Raw genomic sequence first — 12,677 nt, 5'->3', positions numbered from 1 at the left:
AAAAAGTTGCGAGCCTTAACCTGCAAACAGGCTGCGTCCTTAAAGGGGTTGTGTCACCATTGCACATTGCTGTAATTGGGTCCAATGCATTGTTAAAAGTACTTTCACCATTTACACTTATTACAAAATCTGCAGGCTTACTGAGATAACTCCTTTTGTTCTGGTTGCTGGCGCCCCCCGGTGGTAGCTGTGTCCCGTCCTGAGCAACAGCTGATCTGGCCGAGTCTGCGCACAGGGAGTCAGTCAGCTGTTCTGCACTATAGATCACTCCACTCCTCTGCACACTGAGAGATCACCTGACACACTGCAGCCAATAGGAGGTGAGAGAGGAGGAGGGGCAGAGATTGTGCTGTGATGGCCACTGCTCACCAGCTACACAGGAGCCTACAGCAGCAGATACAAGGTAACTGCAGCCAGACATGTCTGCTCAGAGGAGTCCTCCCCTAACATGGATCATAGCAATGCAGCAGCCCTTTCCTCCCTCCACCATTAGTCAGGTCACACAGGAGGCTGCAGAGATAACACAAGTAACAGGCTGAGCTCTGATCTCTCCTGATGCAGTCCTCCTCCTGTACTCTCCTCCATGCACTGTCCCTCCATGTTACCCTGCTCTCCTGCAAAGGGGCCCCTGTGCCTGACTAGCAGGGAAGTCGCTAAACATCAGCAACATGTGAGAAGCTGTCACCTATTTATCTCCTATCTATCTATCTATCTCTCTATCTATCTCTCTATCTCCTATCTATCTATCTATCTATCTATCACATATCTATCACATATCCATCTATCACATATCTATCTATCTATCTATCTATCTATCTATCTATCTATCTATCTATCTATCTATCACATATCTATCACATATCTATCTATCTATCACATATCTATCTATCTATCTATCTATCTATCTATCTATCTATCTATCTATCACATATCTATCTCCTATCTATCTCTCTCTCTCTCTATCTATCTATCTATCTATTTATCACATATCTATCTATCTATCACATATCTATCTATCTATCTGTTTTGGTTGCAATTCCTTACAAAATACACAGAAAGAGATTCAATCAACATGCAAAAATACAAAAGTTTATTAGTTTAAGTCATAAAAACAACTATTGCACCTAATTTTGTACAATCAATGCATACAAGAAGAGCAAAACAATGTATTCTCACAGCATCATGGTCGGTTAGGCGGACAGTAAAGTGTAAATATGTCGGAGGTCTAGAAAAATGCAGGGACGGCATACTCCATGCGTATCCTCACTTCAAAGTGACTTCCTCAGGGGTAAGCGTCACTTTGGAGTGACGATACACTTGAGGTTTGCCTCCCCTGCAACCACCTAGACTTCCGCCATGCATGTCAGCCTGACCGACCATGATGCTGTGAGAATACATAGTACATGTGTACTATGTGCAGTGTAGTGTGCAGGGGGCGCCAGATTCAGGATTTCTGGCGCACGTTCTTCATGAATCTGGTGCCCCCTGCACTGCTTTGACAGACTGCACCAACTTTTTTTGGTGCACTTTTAACATGGGGCGTATGACACATTTCTATTGGACTTCTATTGGATCAGTAAATGCAGGGACTATTTGAGCACAGTAGGTGGAAGGAGACTCTGAAGGTTGTGCAATAACGGCCGCTGTCAGTGCTGTGCATGTGCCTGGCTAGGCCCCTCCCACATCTGCTTCTGTGTGGAACAGAGTAGAGGCTGAACACGCATCATAATAACAAATAGAAAGGTATCTTTACTTCCAGGTAACCATTACAAATAGATTTTTGAAATATTTTAACCTCTTTGACAGCTTTTTGTAGTCAATTGTTTCGTGGCATAACCCCTTTAAGGGGCTAACATTGTCCAGGGCTAGTTATAAGGGTCCCATAACAGTTCCAGGCACATCACATTGCATTACTACACATACTTCCCACACTGTTATCTCAATCACTTGATATTTGGTCTGGTTTTCACCCTTTTAATAGTACCACCAGGAAGTATTTCTCAACCTGAAACAGAAATTGAAACTGGAATTATATTGGGAAAGGAAGAGTGATGCCAAAAGGTAAGTAACTATATGGATGTAACCTAATGTAATGCGCCAGTCTAAGCAGGGCTGAATACATGGCAGGATAGACAAATAGATGTATTTTTTTGTATTTTCCTATCGTTTAACTCTATTGTATTATACTAAATGTATAGACAGTGCCACCCCTCCTCAAACACCCCATGACACTATTCCTAAATTTCCCAAGACATTTGCCTCTTTTGCCTCATATAGCATCCATTCAATTTTCCCTGACATCTAATTCTTTAATAATATATTTACTCCATTATTCCTTCTCCAAAGCACCCAACCTCTTTTGTAACAATAATTACATTGAATATCTCTTCTAAACGTTTCCTAATTAATAGAAAATCTCAGGATATATTGTAGCACACAGTCTCTGACACCCCACCCACTCATTTTCACTGTTCATTTTGTTAATTTTTGCCTAAGCCTATAATTACCTGTCCACGCTAACATTTCTGTCTTTAATTTTTTCCCATCCTCCTATTTTTACTCAACAGGTTAATTACAAATCTGCTAAGTATGCTGACATTCTTTAAAATGTCAAATCACAGATTTCAGCAAAAAATTAGTCCAAGACGAAAAATGCCAAGTGACCAAAACACGGCTGGATTTACTGTTTGAGATGACTTGTGAAAGGATACAAAGTAACAGACAAAGTTATCAGATAGTCAACTTACCCAGACATTTAAAAGGTTAAACTATTTCATTTACAAATTTAATACATTTTCCTCTGAAGTGAGCACTCTTAACATTTCTTTACAACGTGTCACTGACCATACGTTTTCCTTCTTTCAAGAAAATCAGTAACCAATGACAGGCTACAGAAAGTTCAATATTGTTTCTCAAATCAATTAAATGTCATTCCATCCATATCTCCATTTTAACTCTGACTAAACTCAAATGGTTTCATTGATTTTATATTGATGCTCTTCAAAGGAAGTTGTAGATATGGTGCCTGGAGAATGGTTCCTGGCTTCATGCTCTGAGTTTTGTTGGACAGGAACAGCTGATCAATGTGAGTGCCAGGCTTTGCACCCTCATTAATTGGATATTGATGATTTATTCTGAGAACTTATAATACATAAGGAAGAGACCCATAAGCCCTTAAACGTAATAAATATCTCCTACATCTGAAGCACCTCCATTGATTGGAAGAGATGACATGCCCTGGACTATTTTCCTTGAGTAGTTTCTCTGCCAAAGATGGTGGATTATGTAGTATCAATAATGTAGTCAACAGGGGACATGTTGCAAAATGAAGTACCATATTTTTGGACTATAAGACAACTTTTTAGCAAGAAAAAATCTTGCTAAAAAGTGCCTGTGTCTTATAGACCGAATGTCAGGAGGATCCAGAACTGCCAGACCCTTCTGACCACTGTAAGGGAGATCGGGTGATGCTCTGGTATAGAGCTGGACCCAGTCTCCTAGAGAGGAGTGCCTCTGCACTGCTTTCCCCTCTCCCCGGTGTCCTACAGGACCTGCGGTGATGTCAGAATCATGTGACTGATCATATGCTTCTTACATCACCACATACTGCTGAGAATGGGGACATGCTGTGCTGGGACAGGGTAAGAAGAAGAGGAAAAGGGAAAAAGGTGAAGGGGGAGTGTGCGGGGGTTCTGTGTGTATAACTGAGCTGTGTGTGTAACTGTATGGATGAAGAAAGGCTGTGTGTGTAGCTGTATGGATGAAGCAGAGCTGTTTGTGTAACTGTATGGATGAAGCAGAGCTGTGTGTATAACTGTATGTATGGTGCAGAGCTGTGTGTGTAACTGTATGGATGAAGAAGGGCTGTGTGTGTAGCTGTATGGATGAAGCAGAGCTGTTTGTGTAACTGTATGGATGAAGCAGAGCTGTGTGTATAACTGTATGTATGATGCAGAGCTGTGTGTGTAACTGTATGGATGATGCAGAGCTGTGTGTGTAACTGTATGGATGAAGAAGGGCTGTGTGTGTAGCTGTATGGATGAAGCAGAGCTGTTTGTGTAACTGTATGGATGAAGCAGAGCTGTGTGTATAACTGTATGTATGATGCAGAGCTGTGTGTGTAACTGTATGGATGAAGAAGGGCTGTGTGTGTAGCTGTATGGATGAAGCAGAGCTGTTTGTGTAACTGTATGGATGAAGCAGAGCTGTGTGTATAACTGTATGTATGATGCAGGGCTGTGTGTGTAACTGTATGGATGATGCAGAGCTGTGTATGTAACTGTATGGATGAGGCAGAGCTGTGTATGTAACTGTATGGATGAGGCAGAGCTGTGTGTGTAACTGTATGGATGAGGCAGAGCTGTGTGTGTAACTGTATGGATGAAGCAGAGCTGTGTGTGTAACTATATGGATGATGCAGAGCTGTGTGTGTAACTGTATGGATTATGCAGAGCTGTGTGTGTAACTGTATGGATGAGGCAGAGCTGTGTGTGTAACTGTATGGATGAGGCAGAGCTGTGTGTGTAACTATATGGATGATGCAGAGCTGTGTGTGTAACTGTATGGATGAGGCAGAGCTGTGTGTGTAACTGTATAGATGAGGCAGAGCTGTGTGTGTAAATGTATGGATGAGGCAGAGCTGTGTGTGTAACTATATGGATTATGCAGAGCTGTGTGTGTAACTGTAAGGATGAAGCAGAGCTGTGTGTTTAACTATATAGATTATGCAGAGCTGTGTGTGTAACTGTATGGATGAAGCAGAGCTGTGTGTGTAACTGTATGGATGATGCAGAGCTGTGTGAGTAACTGTACGGATGATGCAGAGCTGTGTGAGTAACTGTACGGATGATGCAGAGCTGTGTGAGTAACTGTACGAATGCTGCAGAGCTGTGTGTGTAACTATATGGATTATGCAGAGCTGTGTGTGTAATTGTATGGATGAATCAGAGCTGTGTGTGTAACTGTATGGATTAAGCAGAGCTGTGTGTGTAACTGTAAGGATGATGCAGTGCTGTGTGTGTAACTGTATGGATGAAGCAGAGCTGTGTGTGTAACTGTATGGATGATGCAGAGCTGTGTGTGTAACTGTATGGATGAAGCAGAGCTGTGTGAGTAACTGTACGGATGATGCAGAGCTGTGTGAGTAACTGTACGAATGCTGCAGAGCTGTGTGTGTAACTATATGGATTATGCAGAGCTGTGTGTGTAATTGTATGGATGAAGCCGAGCTGTGTGTGTAACTGTATGGATTAAGCAGAGCTGTGTGTGTAACTGTATGGATGATGCAGTGCTGTGTGTGTAACTGTATGGATGAAGCAATGCTGTGTGTGTAAATGTATGAATGAAGGAGAGTTGTGTTTGCTGTGCTTCAGTGCGACCAACAGGGATATTTTAATTGGTGTAAAATATATTTTTCCTTTTATGGAAGCCTAAATCTGGAATGCGTCCTATAGTAAGAAGCGTCTTATAGTCCGAAAAATACTGGTACTACTAATCCTACTGCTTATTTTCTCACCTGCATTGACTGTAATTTTTATTGATTAAATAAATAAAGAAGAGACGATTTTAACCCCTTAACGCTCTGCGCCGTAGCTCTACGGCACAGAGGTATAGGGAATGTATGAAGAGGGCTCACAGGCTGAGTCCTCTTCATACAAAGGTGGGGGTTTTTGCATTTTGCAGAAAACCCCCACCGCTAATAACCGCGGTCGGTGCTTGCACCGATCGCGGCTATTAACCATGTGATTTTGCTTTGCCGGCGGCGTTTAAAAAACATCTTTAATGTGATCGCCGCGCCCCCGAACGTCATCGGGGGGGCGGCAATCGGTTGCCATGGTAGCCTCGGGTCTTCTTTTGACACGAGGCTACATGGCTTCTGCAGATTCGTTACAATGAGCCAGTGGCTCATTGTAATGAATGTGCTACAAAAATGCCATATATTGCAATACAGAAGTATTGCAGTATATGGTAGATGTGATCTGACCATCTAGGGTTAATGTAAAAAAAAAAGAAAAAAAAAGTTTAAAAATTAATAAAATATTAAAACTTCAAATCACCCCCCTTTCCCTAGAACGGATATAAAACATAATAAACAGTAAAAATCACAAACATATTAGGTATCGCCGCGTCCCAAAATGCCCGATCTATCAAAATATCAAAACGGTTACGGGCGGCGGTGACCTCCGAGGCGGGAAATGGCACCCAAATGTCCGAAATGCGACTTTTACACCTTTTCACATAACATAAAAAATGAAATAAAAAATTATCAAAATGTCGCACAGACCTCAAAATGGCAGCAATGAAAACTTCGCCTCATTTTGCAAAAAATGACCCCTAACACATCTCCGTGCACCAAAGTATGAAAAAGTTATTAGCGTCAGAAGATGACAACAAATTTTTTTTATTTTTTGTACACATTCGTTTATTCTTTGAAAATGTATTAAAACACAATAAAACCTATATAAATTTGGTATCACCGCGATCGCACCGAATCAAAGAATAGAGTAGGCATGTTATTTGGAGCGAAGAGTGAAAGTCGTAAAAACGGAGCCCACAAGATCGTGACGCACGTGCGTTTTTTTTTTCAATTTTTCCACATTTGGAATTTAATTTCAGCTTTGCAGTACACGGCATGTTAAAATAAATAACATTACGGGAAAGTAAAATTTGTTACGCACAAAATAAGCCCTCACACAGGTCTGTACACGTAAAAATGAAAAAGTTATGGATTTTTGAAGTTGGAGAGCGAGAAATGAGCCGAAAAACCCTGCGTCCTTAAGGGGTTAAAGAAAATGTTGAGTGCCAACTTTTCTTTTCTACTTACGAAGTTTACATGAAAATTGCTAATGCATGTTATACAAGTTATAGCACCACCAAAGAGATTAGAAAAAGGGTCATATCTCCTTTAATTAAGGCGGAGGTACCCAGAGAAGCACATACTCCAGAGACAAGACCAACAATAGTGCCCCTTGAGACAACTCTATACTTCATAATAAAAAATACAAGTGTTATGCCACTTGGAAGACCACAATGCAAAAACTATAATTTTCCCCACAGTAAATTTTACTTCGCAAATTAGTAAAACATAAGAAAAAATACAGAAATATGGTATCACTGTAATCCTACTTACCCATAGAATAAAGGTAATATGTTTATTAGGCTATACCAGTGATTTTCAACCAGTGTGCCGCGGCACACTAGTGTGCCGCGACACATGGTCGGGTGTGCCGCGGGGAAAGTTCCCCAAACTATGGTGCCCCCTGTGTTTTGTTTCCCGGTGATGCGCAGTCACGGCTTCTTACAATTTAGGAGACGTGTACAATAACACATGCGCAAGCTTTGAACCTCGCACGACAAAATGACGTCACCGAGGCCGGCGCATCATCCTGAGAGCGGAGAGACTCTCACATTTGCCTACCGCCAAGGTAATGCCCACCAATAATGCTGACTATATGAGTTTTTGCCTGAGTATATGAACTGTTGGCAGAATACTCAGCATATGAGCTGGTACTTTTAGTACTCCAGCAGTATACTGCATATAACAATGAGAAATGTAAAATGAGAAATACTATAGTCATGAGGCTGGAGTACTACAAGTACCAGCTCATATGCTGAGTATATGAGCTGGCACTTGTGCTCTGGCCTCATGGCCATAGTACTTCACATTGTACCACTTTATTTTGCAGTATATGAGCCACATAATTATCAGCACCATATACTAAAACCAGGGAGAAACTGAGAACTTATGAGGAAGAGCTTTGTGTGTGTCTTTCCACCATTCCTGTGTTTATCGAAACAGGCCCAGGTTTCACACTGAATGAGTAAAATAAATTTAGAATCTATATTATAAAAGGGCACCTACCACCACAAATCTACCTATAAAGGTAGATTGGGTGGTAGGTGGATCAATGGGACGTGAGGATAGCCCTTTTAAGGGCTAATCCTCACGTCCCCACACTTTTTTGATAACTTTTATTAGATATATATTCAAATTTACTTAAGCGGCTACTGGGGCGTGGAGTAGCCGCATCTGAGGTTACACGAGGCGGCTACTCCACGCCCCGGTAGCCACTTTACCCCTCCTACTCACCCATCTTCGGCGCGCAGCTCCGCGTAGCTGCGCGCCCTCGTCCGGCGATCCTGCGTCTGCGCATGCGCAGAAGAGCAGGCCCGCGCCTGCGCGGTCACTGCTCCGAAACAGGCGCGGGCCTGCATGCGCAGACGGCAGGATCGCCGGACGAGGGCGCACAGCTACGCGTAGCTGCGCACCGAAGATGGGTGAGTAGGAGGGGTAAAGTGGCTACCGGGGCGTGGAGTAGCCGCCTCGTGTAACCTCAGATGCGGCTACTCCACGCCCCAGTAGCCGCATAAGTAAATTTGAATATATATCTAATAAAAGTTATCAAAAAAGTGTGGGGACGTGAGGATTAGCCCTTAAAAGGGCTATCCTCACGTCCCATTGATCCACCTACCACCCGATCTACCTTTATAGGTAGATTTGTGGTGGTAGGTTCCCTTTAACTATATGTATAATATGACTGTTTTAGTGTCATTTTGTGCTATTTTGGTTCGTGGTGTGCCCCAGGATTTTCTAAGTATAAAAAGTGTGCCGCCGCTCAAAAAAGGTTGAAAATCACTGGGCTATACGATGAACACCAACAAGATGTCAAAAATTACACATTACAGAACTAATGTTTTTTTTTATTCCCACCTCAAAAAAAGTTAATACAGGCATAACCACCCCAAAATCACAGAAAAATACATCTTATCCTGCCTCACATGGCCACATTAATGGAAAATCAAATACTTTATAGCTCACAAGAGTGTGCCATTGAAGAAACTAAAAACAACAAAATCCTGTAGCCAAAAACTAGCAGCTGCATGGCCCATATAACAAGTAACATCTGCATGTGAGTTGTCTCCGCACTCTGGAGAAATTGCATTGCAAATTTTAAGAGAGTTTTTTCCTTTTACCTTGTGCAAATGTGTACATTTAAGGGCTAAATGAACAAATCACTGACAAAATGAAACCATAAATGAAGTGCTCAAAGGGTTAACAATCTTCCTAAAAGCTGTTTGAGGGGAGCACCTTTGAATATGTGGTCATTTACAGGGAGTTTCTAATTTTATATATTACAAATCTCACTAAAAAAAGAAATGACAAGATTTCTTTAAAATCTGAAAAATCACGGATCGATCTAATGTGGTATTAAAATAAAAGGACATTTTAACCCCTTAATGACCGCCCTATCGGCTTTTTACGGCGGTCATTAAGGGTACTTCTTCTGACGCGTACGCCTTTCTACGGCGGCGCGTCAGAAGAAGTTTTCGGGACACCGGGTCTCGCTGGTGCCGGTGTCGGGCTGTGATATCACAGCCCAGACCCGGCACTAACACCCGGGATCGGGATCAGGAAAATTGAGCAAAAATAAGAAAAACTATATAAATGAGGTAACACCGCTAACAATCCAAAATAAAAAATAAAAATTGAGCAAAAATAAGAAAAACTATATAAATGAGGTAACAATGCTAACAATCCAAAATAAAAATTGATGATTTTGTTTGTGTCCCCCTTGAAATAGTTAATAAAATCTCATGAATAAGCTTTAGACTCCCAAAATAAATTATCTATACATTGTATCTCATCCCGTACATAATAAGCCCTCATATGTTCGCATTAAAATGTATAGGTCGTACAATGTGACAATACAAATCTGCTGTGAATGGCGCCTCCATTCATTCTATACTCGGCCGTGCGCCCGTACAGCAGTTTACCACCACATATGGGGTATCAGTACACTCGGGAGGAATTGGGCATCAAGCGTTGCAGTGCGTTTCATCATTTAATTTATTCTGAAAATGTCAGTTTTGGCCTAAATGAATGTATTTTCCAAAAAAATTCTATAGTTTCTAAATCGCAGGTCCATATTTTTTAACCCATGTGAAACACTTAAAGGGTTAATAGACTTAATAGAAGTTGTTTTACATATGTTGAGGGGTGAACTTTCTATAGTGGGGTAATTTATGGGGTTTTACTATTATTTAGGCCTCTCAAAGTCACCTGAAAGCTGAGTTGTCCCTCAAAATGTGAGTTTTGGCAATTTTCATGAAAATAAGAAAAATCGCGCCTAAAGTTCTGCACCTCATAACATCCTAGAAAAATGACCGGAAGCATAAAATATCATACCAACATAAAGCAGATATTCTGTAAATGTTAATTATCAAACTTTTTGGGTAGTTTTACATCTTGTCTGGAAACCAGAACATTTCAAACTTGGAAAATGAAGAATTTTTACAAACTTTTGCCAAATTTTCACTTTTTTTCAGAACGAAACGCAAAACTTATCACTTAAATTTTATAACTATCATGAAGTACAATGTATCACGAGAAAACATTCTCAAAATCACCAGGATATGTTAAAGCATTCTGAAGTTATAACCAATTATCGTGAGACATGTCAGATTTGAAAAATCAAGTCTGGTCATTGAGCTGAAAACTAGTGTCGGTGATAAGGGGTTAAATGATGAACGCATGAAGCAGACCAATGGAAAATGTACATATTTGTCTGAAAAGCAGTTATAAATAAAAAAGACATACCAAAATTTAAGGTTAACATCACGAAAAACAAATATCTCAAAATCAATTTTGGAAGTTCAAGAGTTTAAAAGTTCTAACCATTTAAAACGACACACGTCAGGTTACAAATAAAATAACAAAATTGTTGCATCCCTAAGGGGTTAAGCGAGATTTCCTCAGTACCACTTTGATGATAAGAATATATTAGAAAACATGAATCTCTGATTCCCTTATATATTAATAGTATTAGCAGCCTTGCTGTATATGAATACAGGGGTAAATTAATTACCAGGAATATTTGCCTTCCTCTTGATATATGTCTTTGAATGGCAGTTACAGGAACAGCAGAACGGATGCATTATGACAGCCCTTGTCTCTGCTCTCCTGAACCTGGTAATGTTGCTGATGTGGATGAGCAATTTCTTCGGGGAAGAGGAGGTGACAACTTACTCCTCTGGCATTTTAATCAGTTTCATTTGATATTCAGCCATTTTTTTATTTGGAATCTACATAATGACCCTGCCATCAAATCCATTCCCCCGAGGCTGGGACAACACAGAGACTTTCTTCTGGGGCATTTGTGTTTGTTACAATTAAAGATTTGAAATAGGAGATACTCCTTAAATAAGTATTTTTGCTTAGTCACAATTCCTGATGGACACTTGTTACAGGCATTAAGTAGCTATGGTTTACCATGTCATATATCAATATCAATATTACCATGTTAATATCATACATATTAACTTGTTGTGTGATTACATGATTTTGATTCAAGTTTTGATTTGATTTCTATCTAATTCAAAAACTCAAGCCTTTTTATCACCATTTACATGTAGTATATACATTTGTCTGCACTATTTTTATGTCCTGTAGATTTTCTTTACATTTTTTTTGTTCTTTTTAATGATGTATGGGAGCTGCCTTGTTGCACGAGATTTTCCTCTGCTATGCTAAGAGCACTCCCATTGTGATAGACAGCAATAGTCTGTAGTTAAGTCAATACTCGGCAATGATATTTTTTCTAGGCATGCTCTGTTTAGCGAGGGTGTAAAAAAGCGGTGACTTTACCTAATGTTACTGTAGGTTACAATGGTATTTTTTATATAGAGGTGTTATATTCCACTGTAAGGCCCCTTGCTCCCCTCCTTTCTCTATTGAAACCCGAGCAACTGCTCTGTAAAAAAACAGTATCTATTTTAGAAGGAACAGATTCACAACCGTAGACGTGGTTGCATCCCTTTAGTACAGCGTAGGAAACCAGTTTAGTTGAGTGAGAGGCTATTGACTAGGCTCAGGAAGTAAAAGCTCTCCTATTTCACAGAATCCTTTAGTGGAGCATCAATAGCTATAAGTCTCCACACACCTACAAGGCCGCCTTAATTGGCAATGTCTCCATAGGGAGAACTCTTACTTCCTAAACAACCCCTATAGTATAAAATGTCAGTTTGTTATTAGGCTTCGTGGTCAGAGTAAGCATTGCAGAACTAAGTACCTGTTAGTACACACATCCAGCACTCTCACATCTTTGTGAATCAAAATATCATTATTCATGTCACCACCAAAAAATGTTTCTAAAGGGACCATATACCCCAGTGACCTGTGCTTTTATGTGCAATTATGACAAAGGCATAGGTCTCCCAGGCTGTGTTCCCTTTATACTTCTACATTTTACTGATGACCTGCATTGAGCAGATGTTTTTATTCCCAAGGATGTGAGAGTGCTCTATGTTTTTTCTCTGCTTTGGATACAATATACGGCATAATTTATCTTTAGACTTATCCGTGAATCCAATCAACTATGAAAAAATAACATTCGGAAGAGGTGAGCTGGTCTACCCACTTGCTTTACAACTTTAATATAGAATTACATGGAACAATGAAAAAAACTAAATCCTCCTCTTTAAAATTCCTATTTACCAAAAAAAAAAAAAAGAAAAAATTTGACTGTTTAGTGATCTGCCACTAGTTTGGTATCAAAACAATCTGGGCCAAAAGTTGGTTCACTCTGTCACAGTGCAGGGGGCTCCAGATTCATTAAGAACGTGCGCCACAATTCATGAATATGGAGCCTAAGCACACTACACAGGCTAAATGCACATAA

General features: G+C 40.3%; 1 long non-coding RNA gene across 1 annotated transcript; it reads left to right on the top strand.

Moving 5' to 3' along the window:
* The first annotated feature begins 278 nt into the window (after positions 1 to 278).
* Positions 279 to 2,805, top strand: LOC140068892 (uncharacterized). Its single transcript, XR_011848615.1, has 3 exons — positions 279 to 403; positions 1,982 to 2,061; positions 2,568 to 2,805. It is a non-coding gene; the product is annotated as an uncharacterized lncRNA (long non-coding RNA).
* The last annotated feature ends 9,872 nt before the right edge of the window (positions 2,806 to 12,677 follow it).

Source organism: Engystomops pustulosus, chromosome 7 (assembly GCF_040894005.1).
Source record: "Engystomops pustulosus chromosome 7, aEngPut4.maternal, whole genome shotgun sequence".
Taxonomy (NCBI): domain Eukaryota; kingdom Metazoa; phylum Chordata; class Amphibia; order Anura; family Leptodactylidae; genus Engystomops; species Engystomops pustulosus.
Note: the sequence above shows the minus strand (reverse complement) of the source record. Positions and strands in the feature narration are given on the sequence as shown.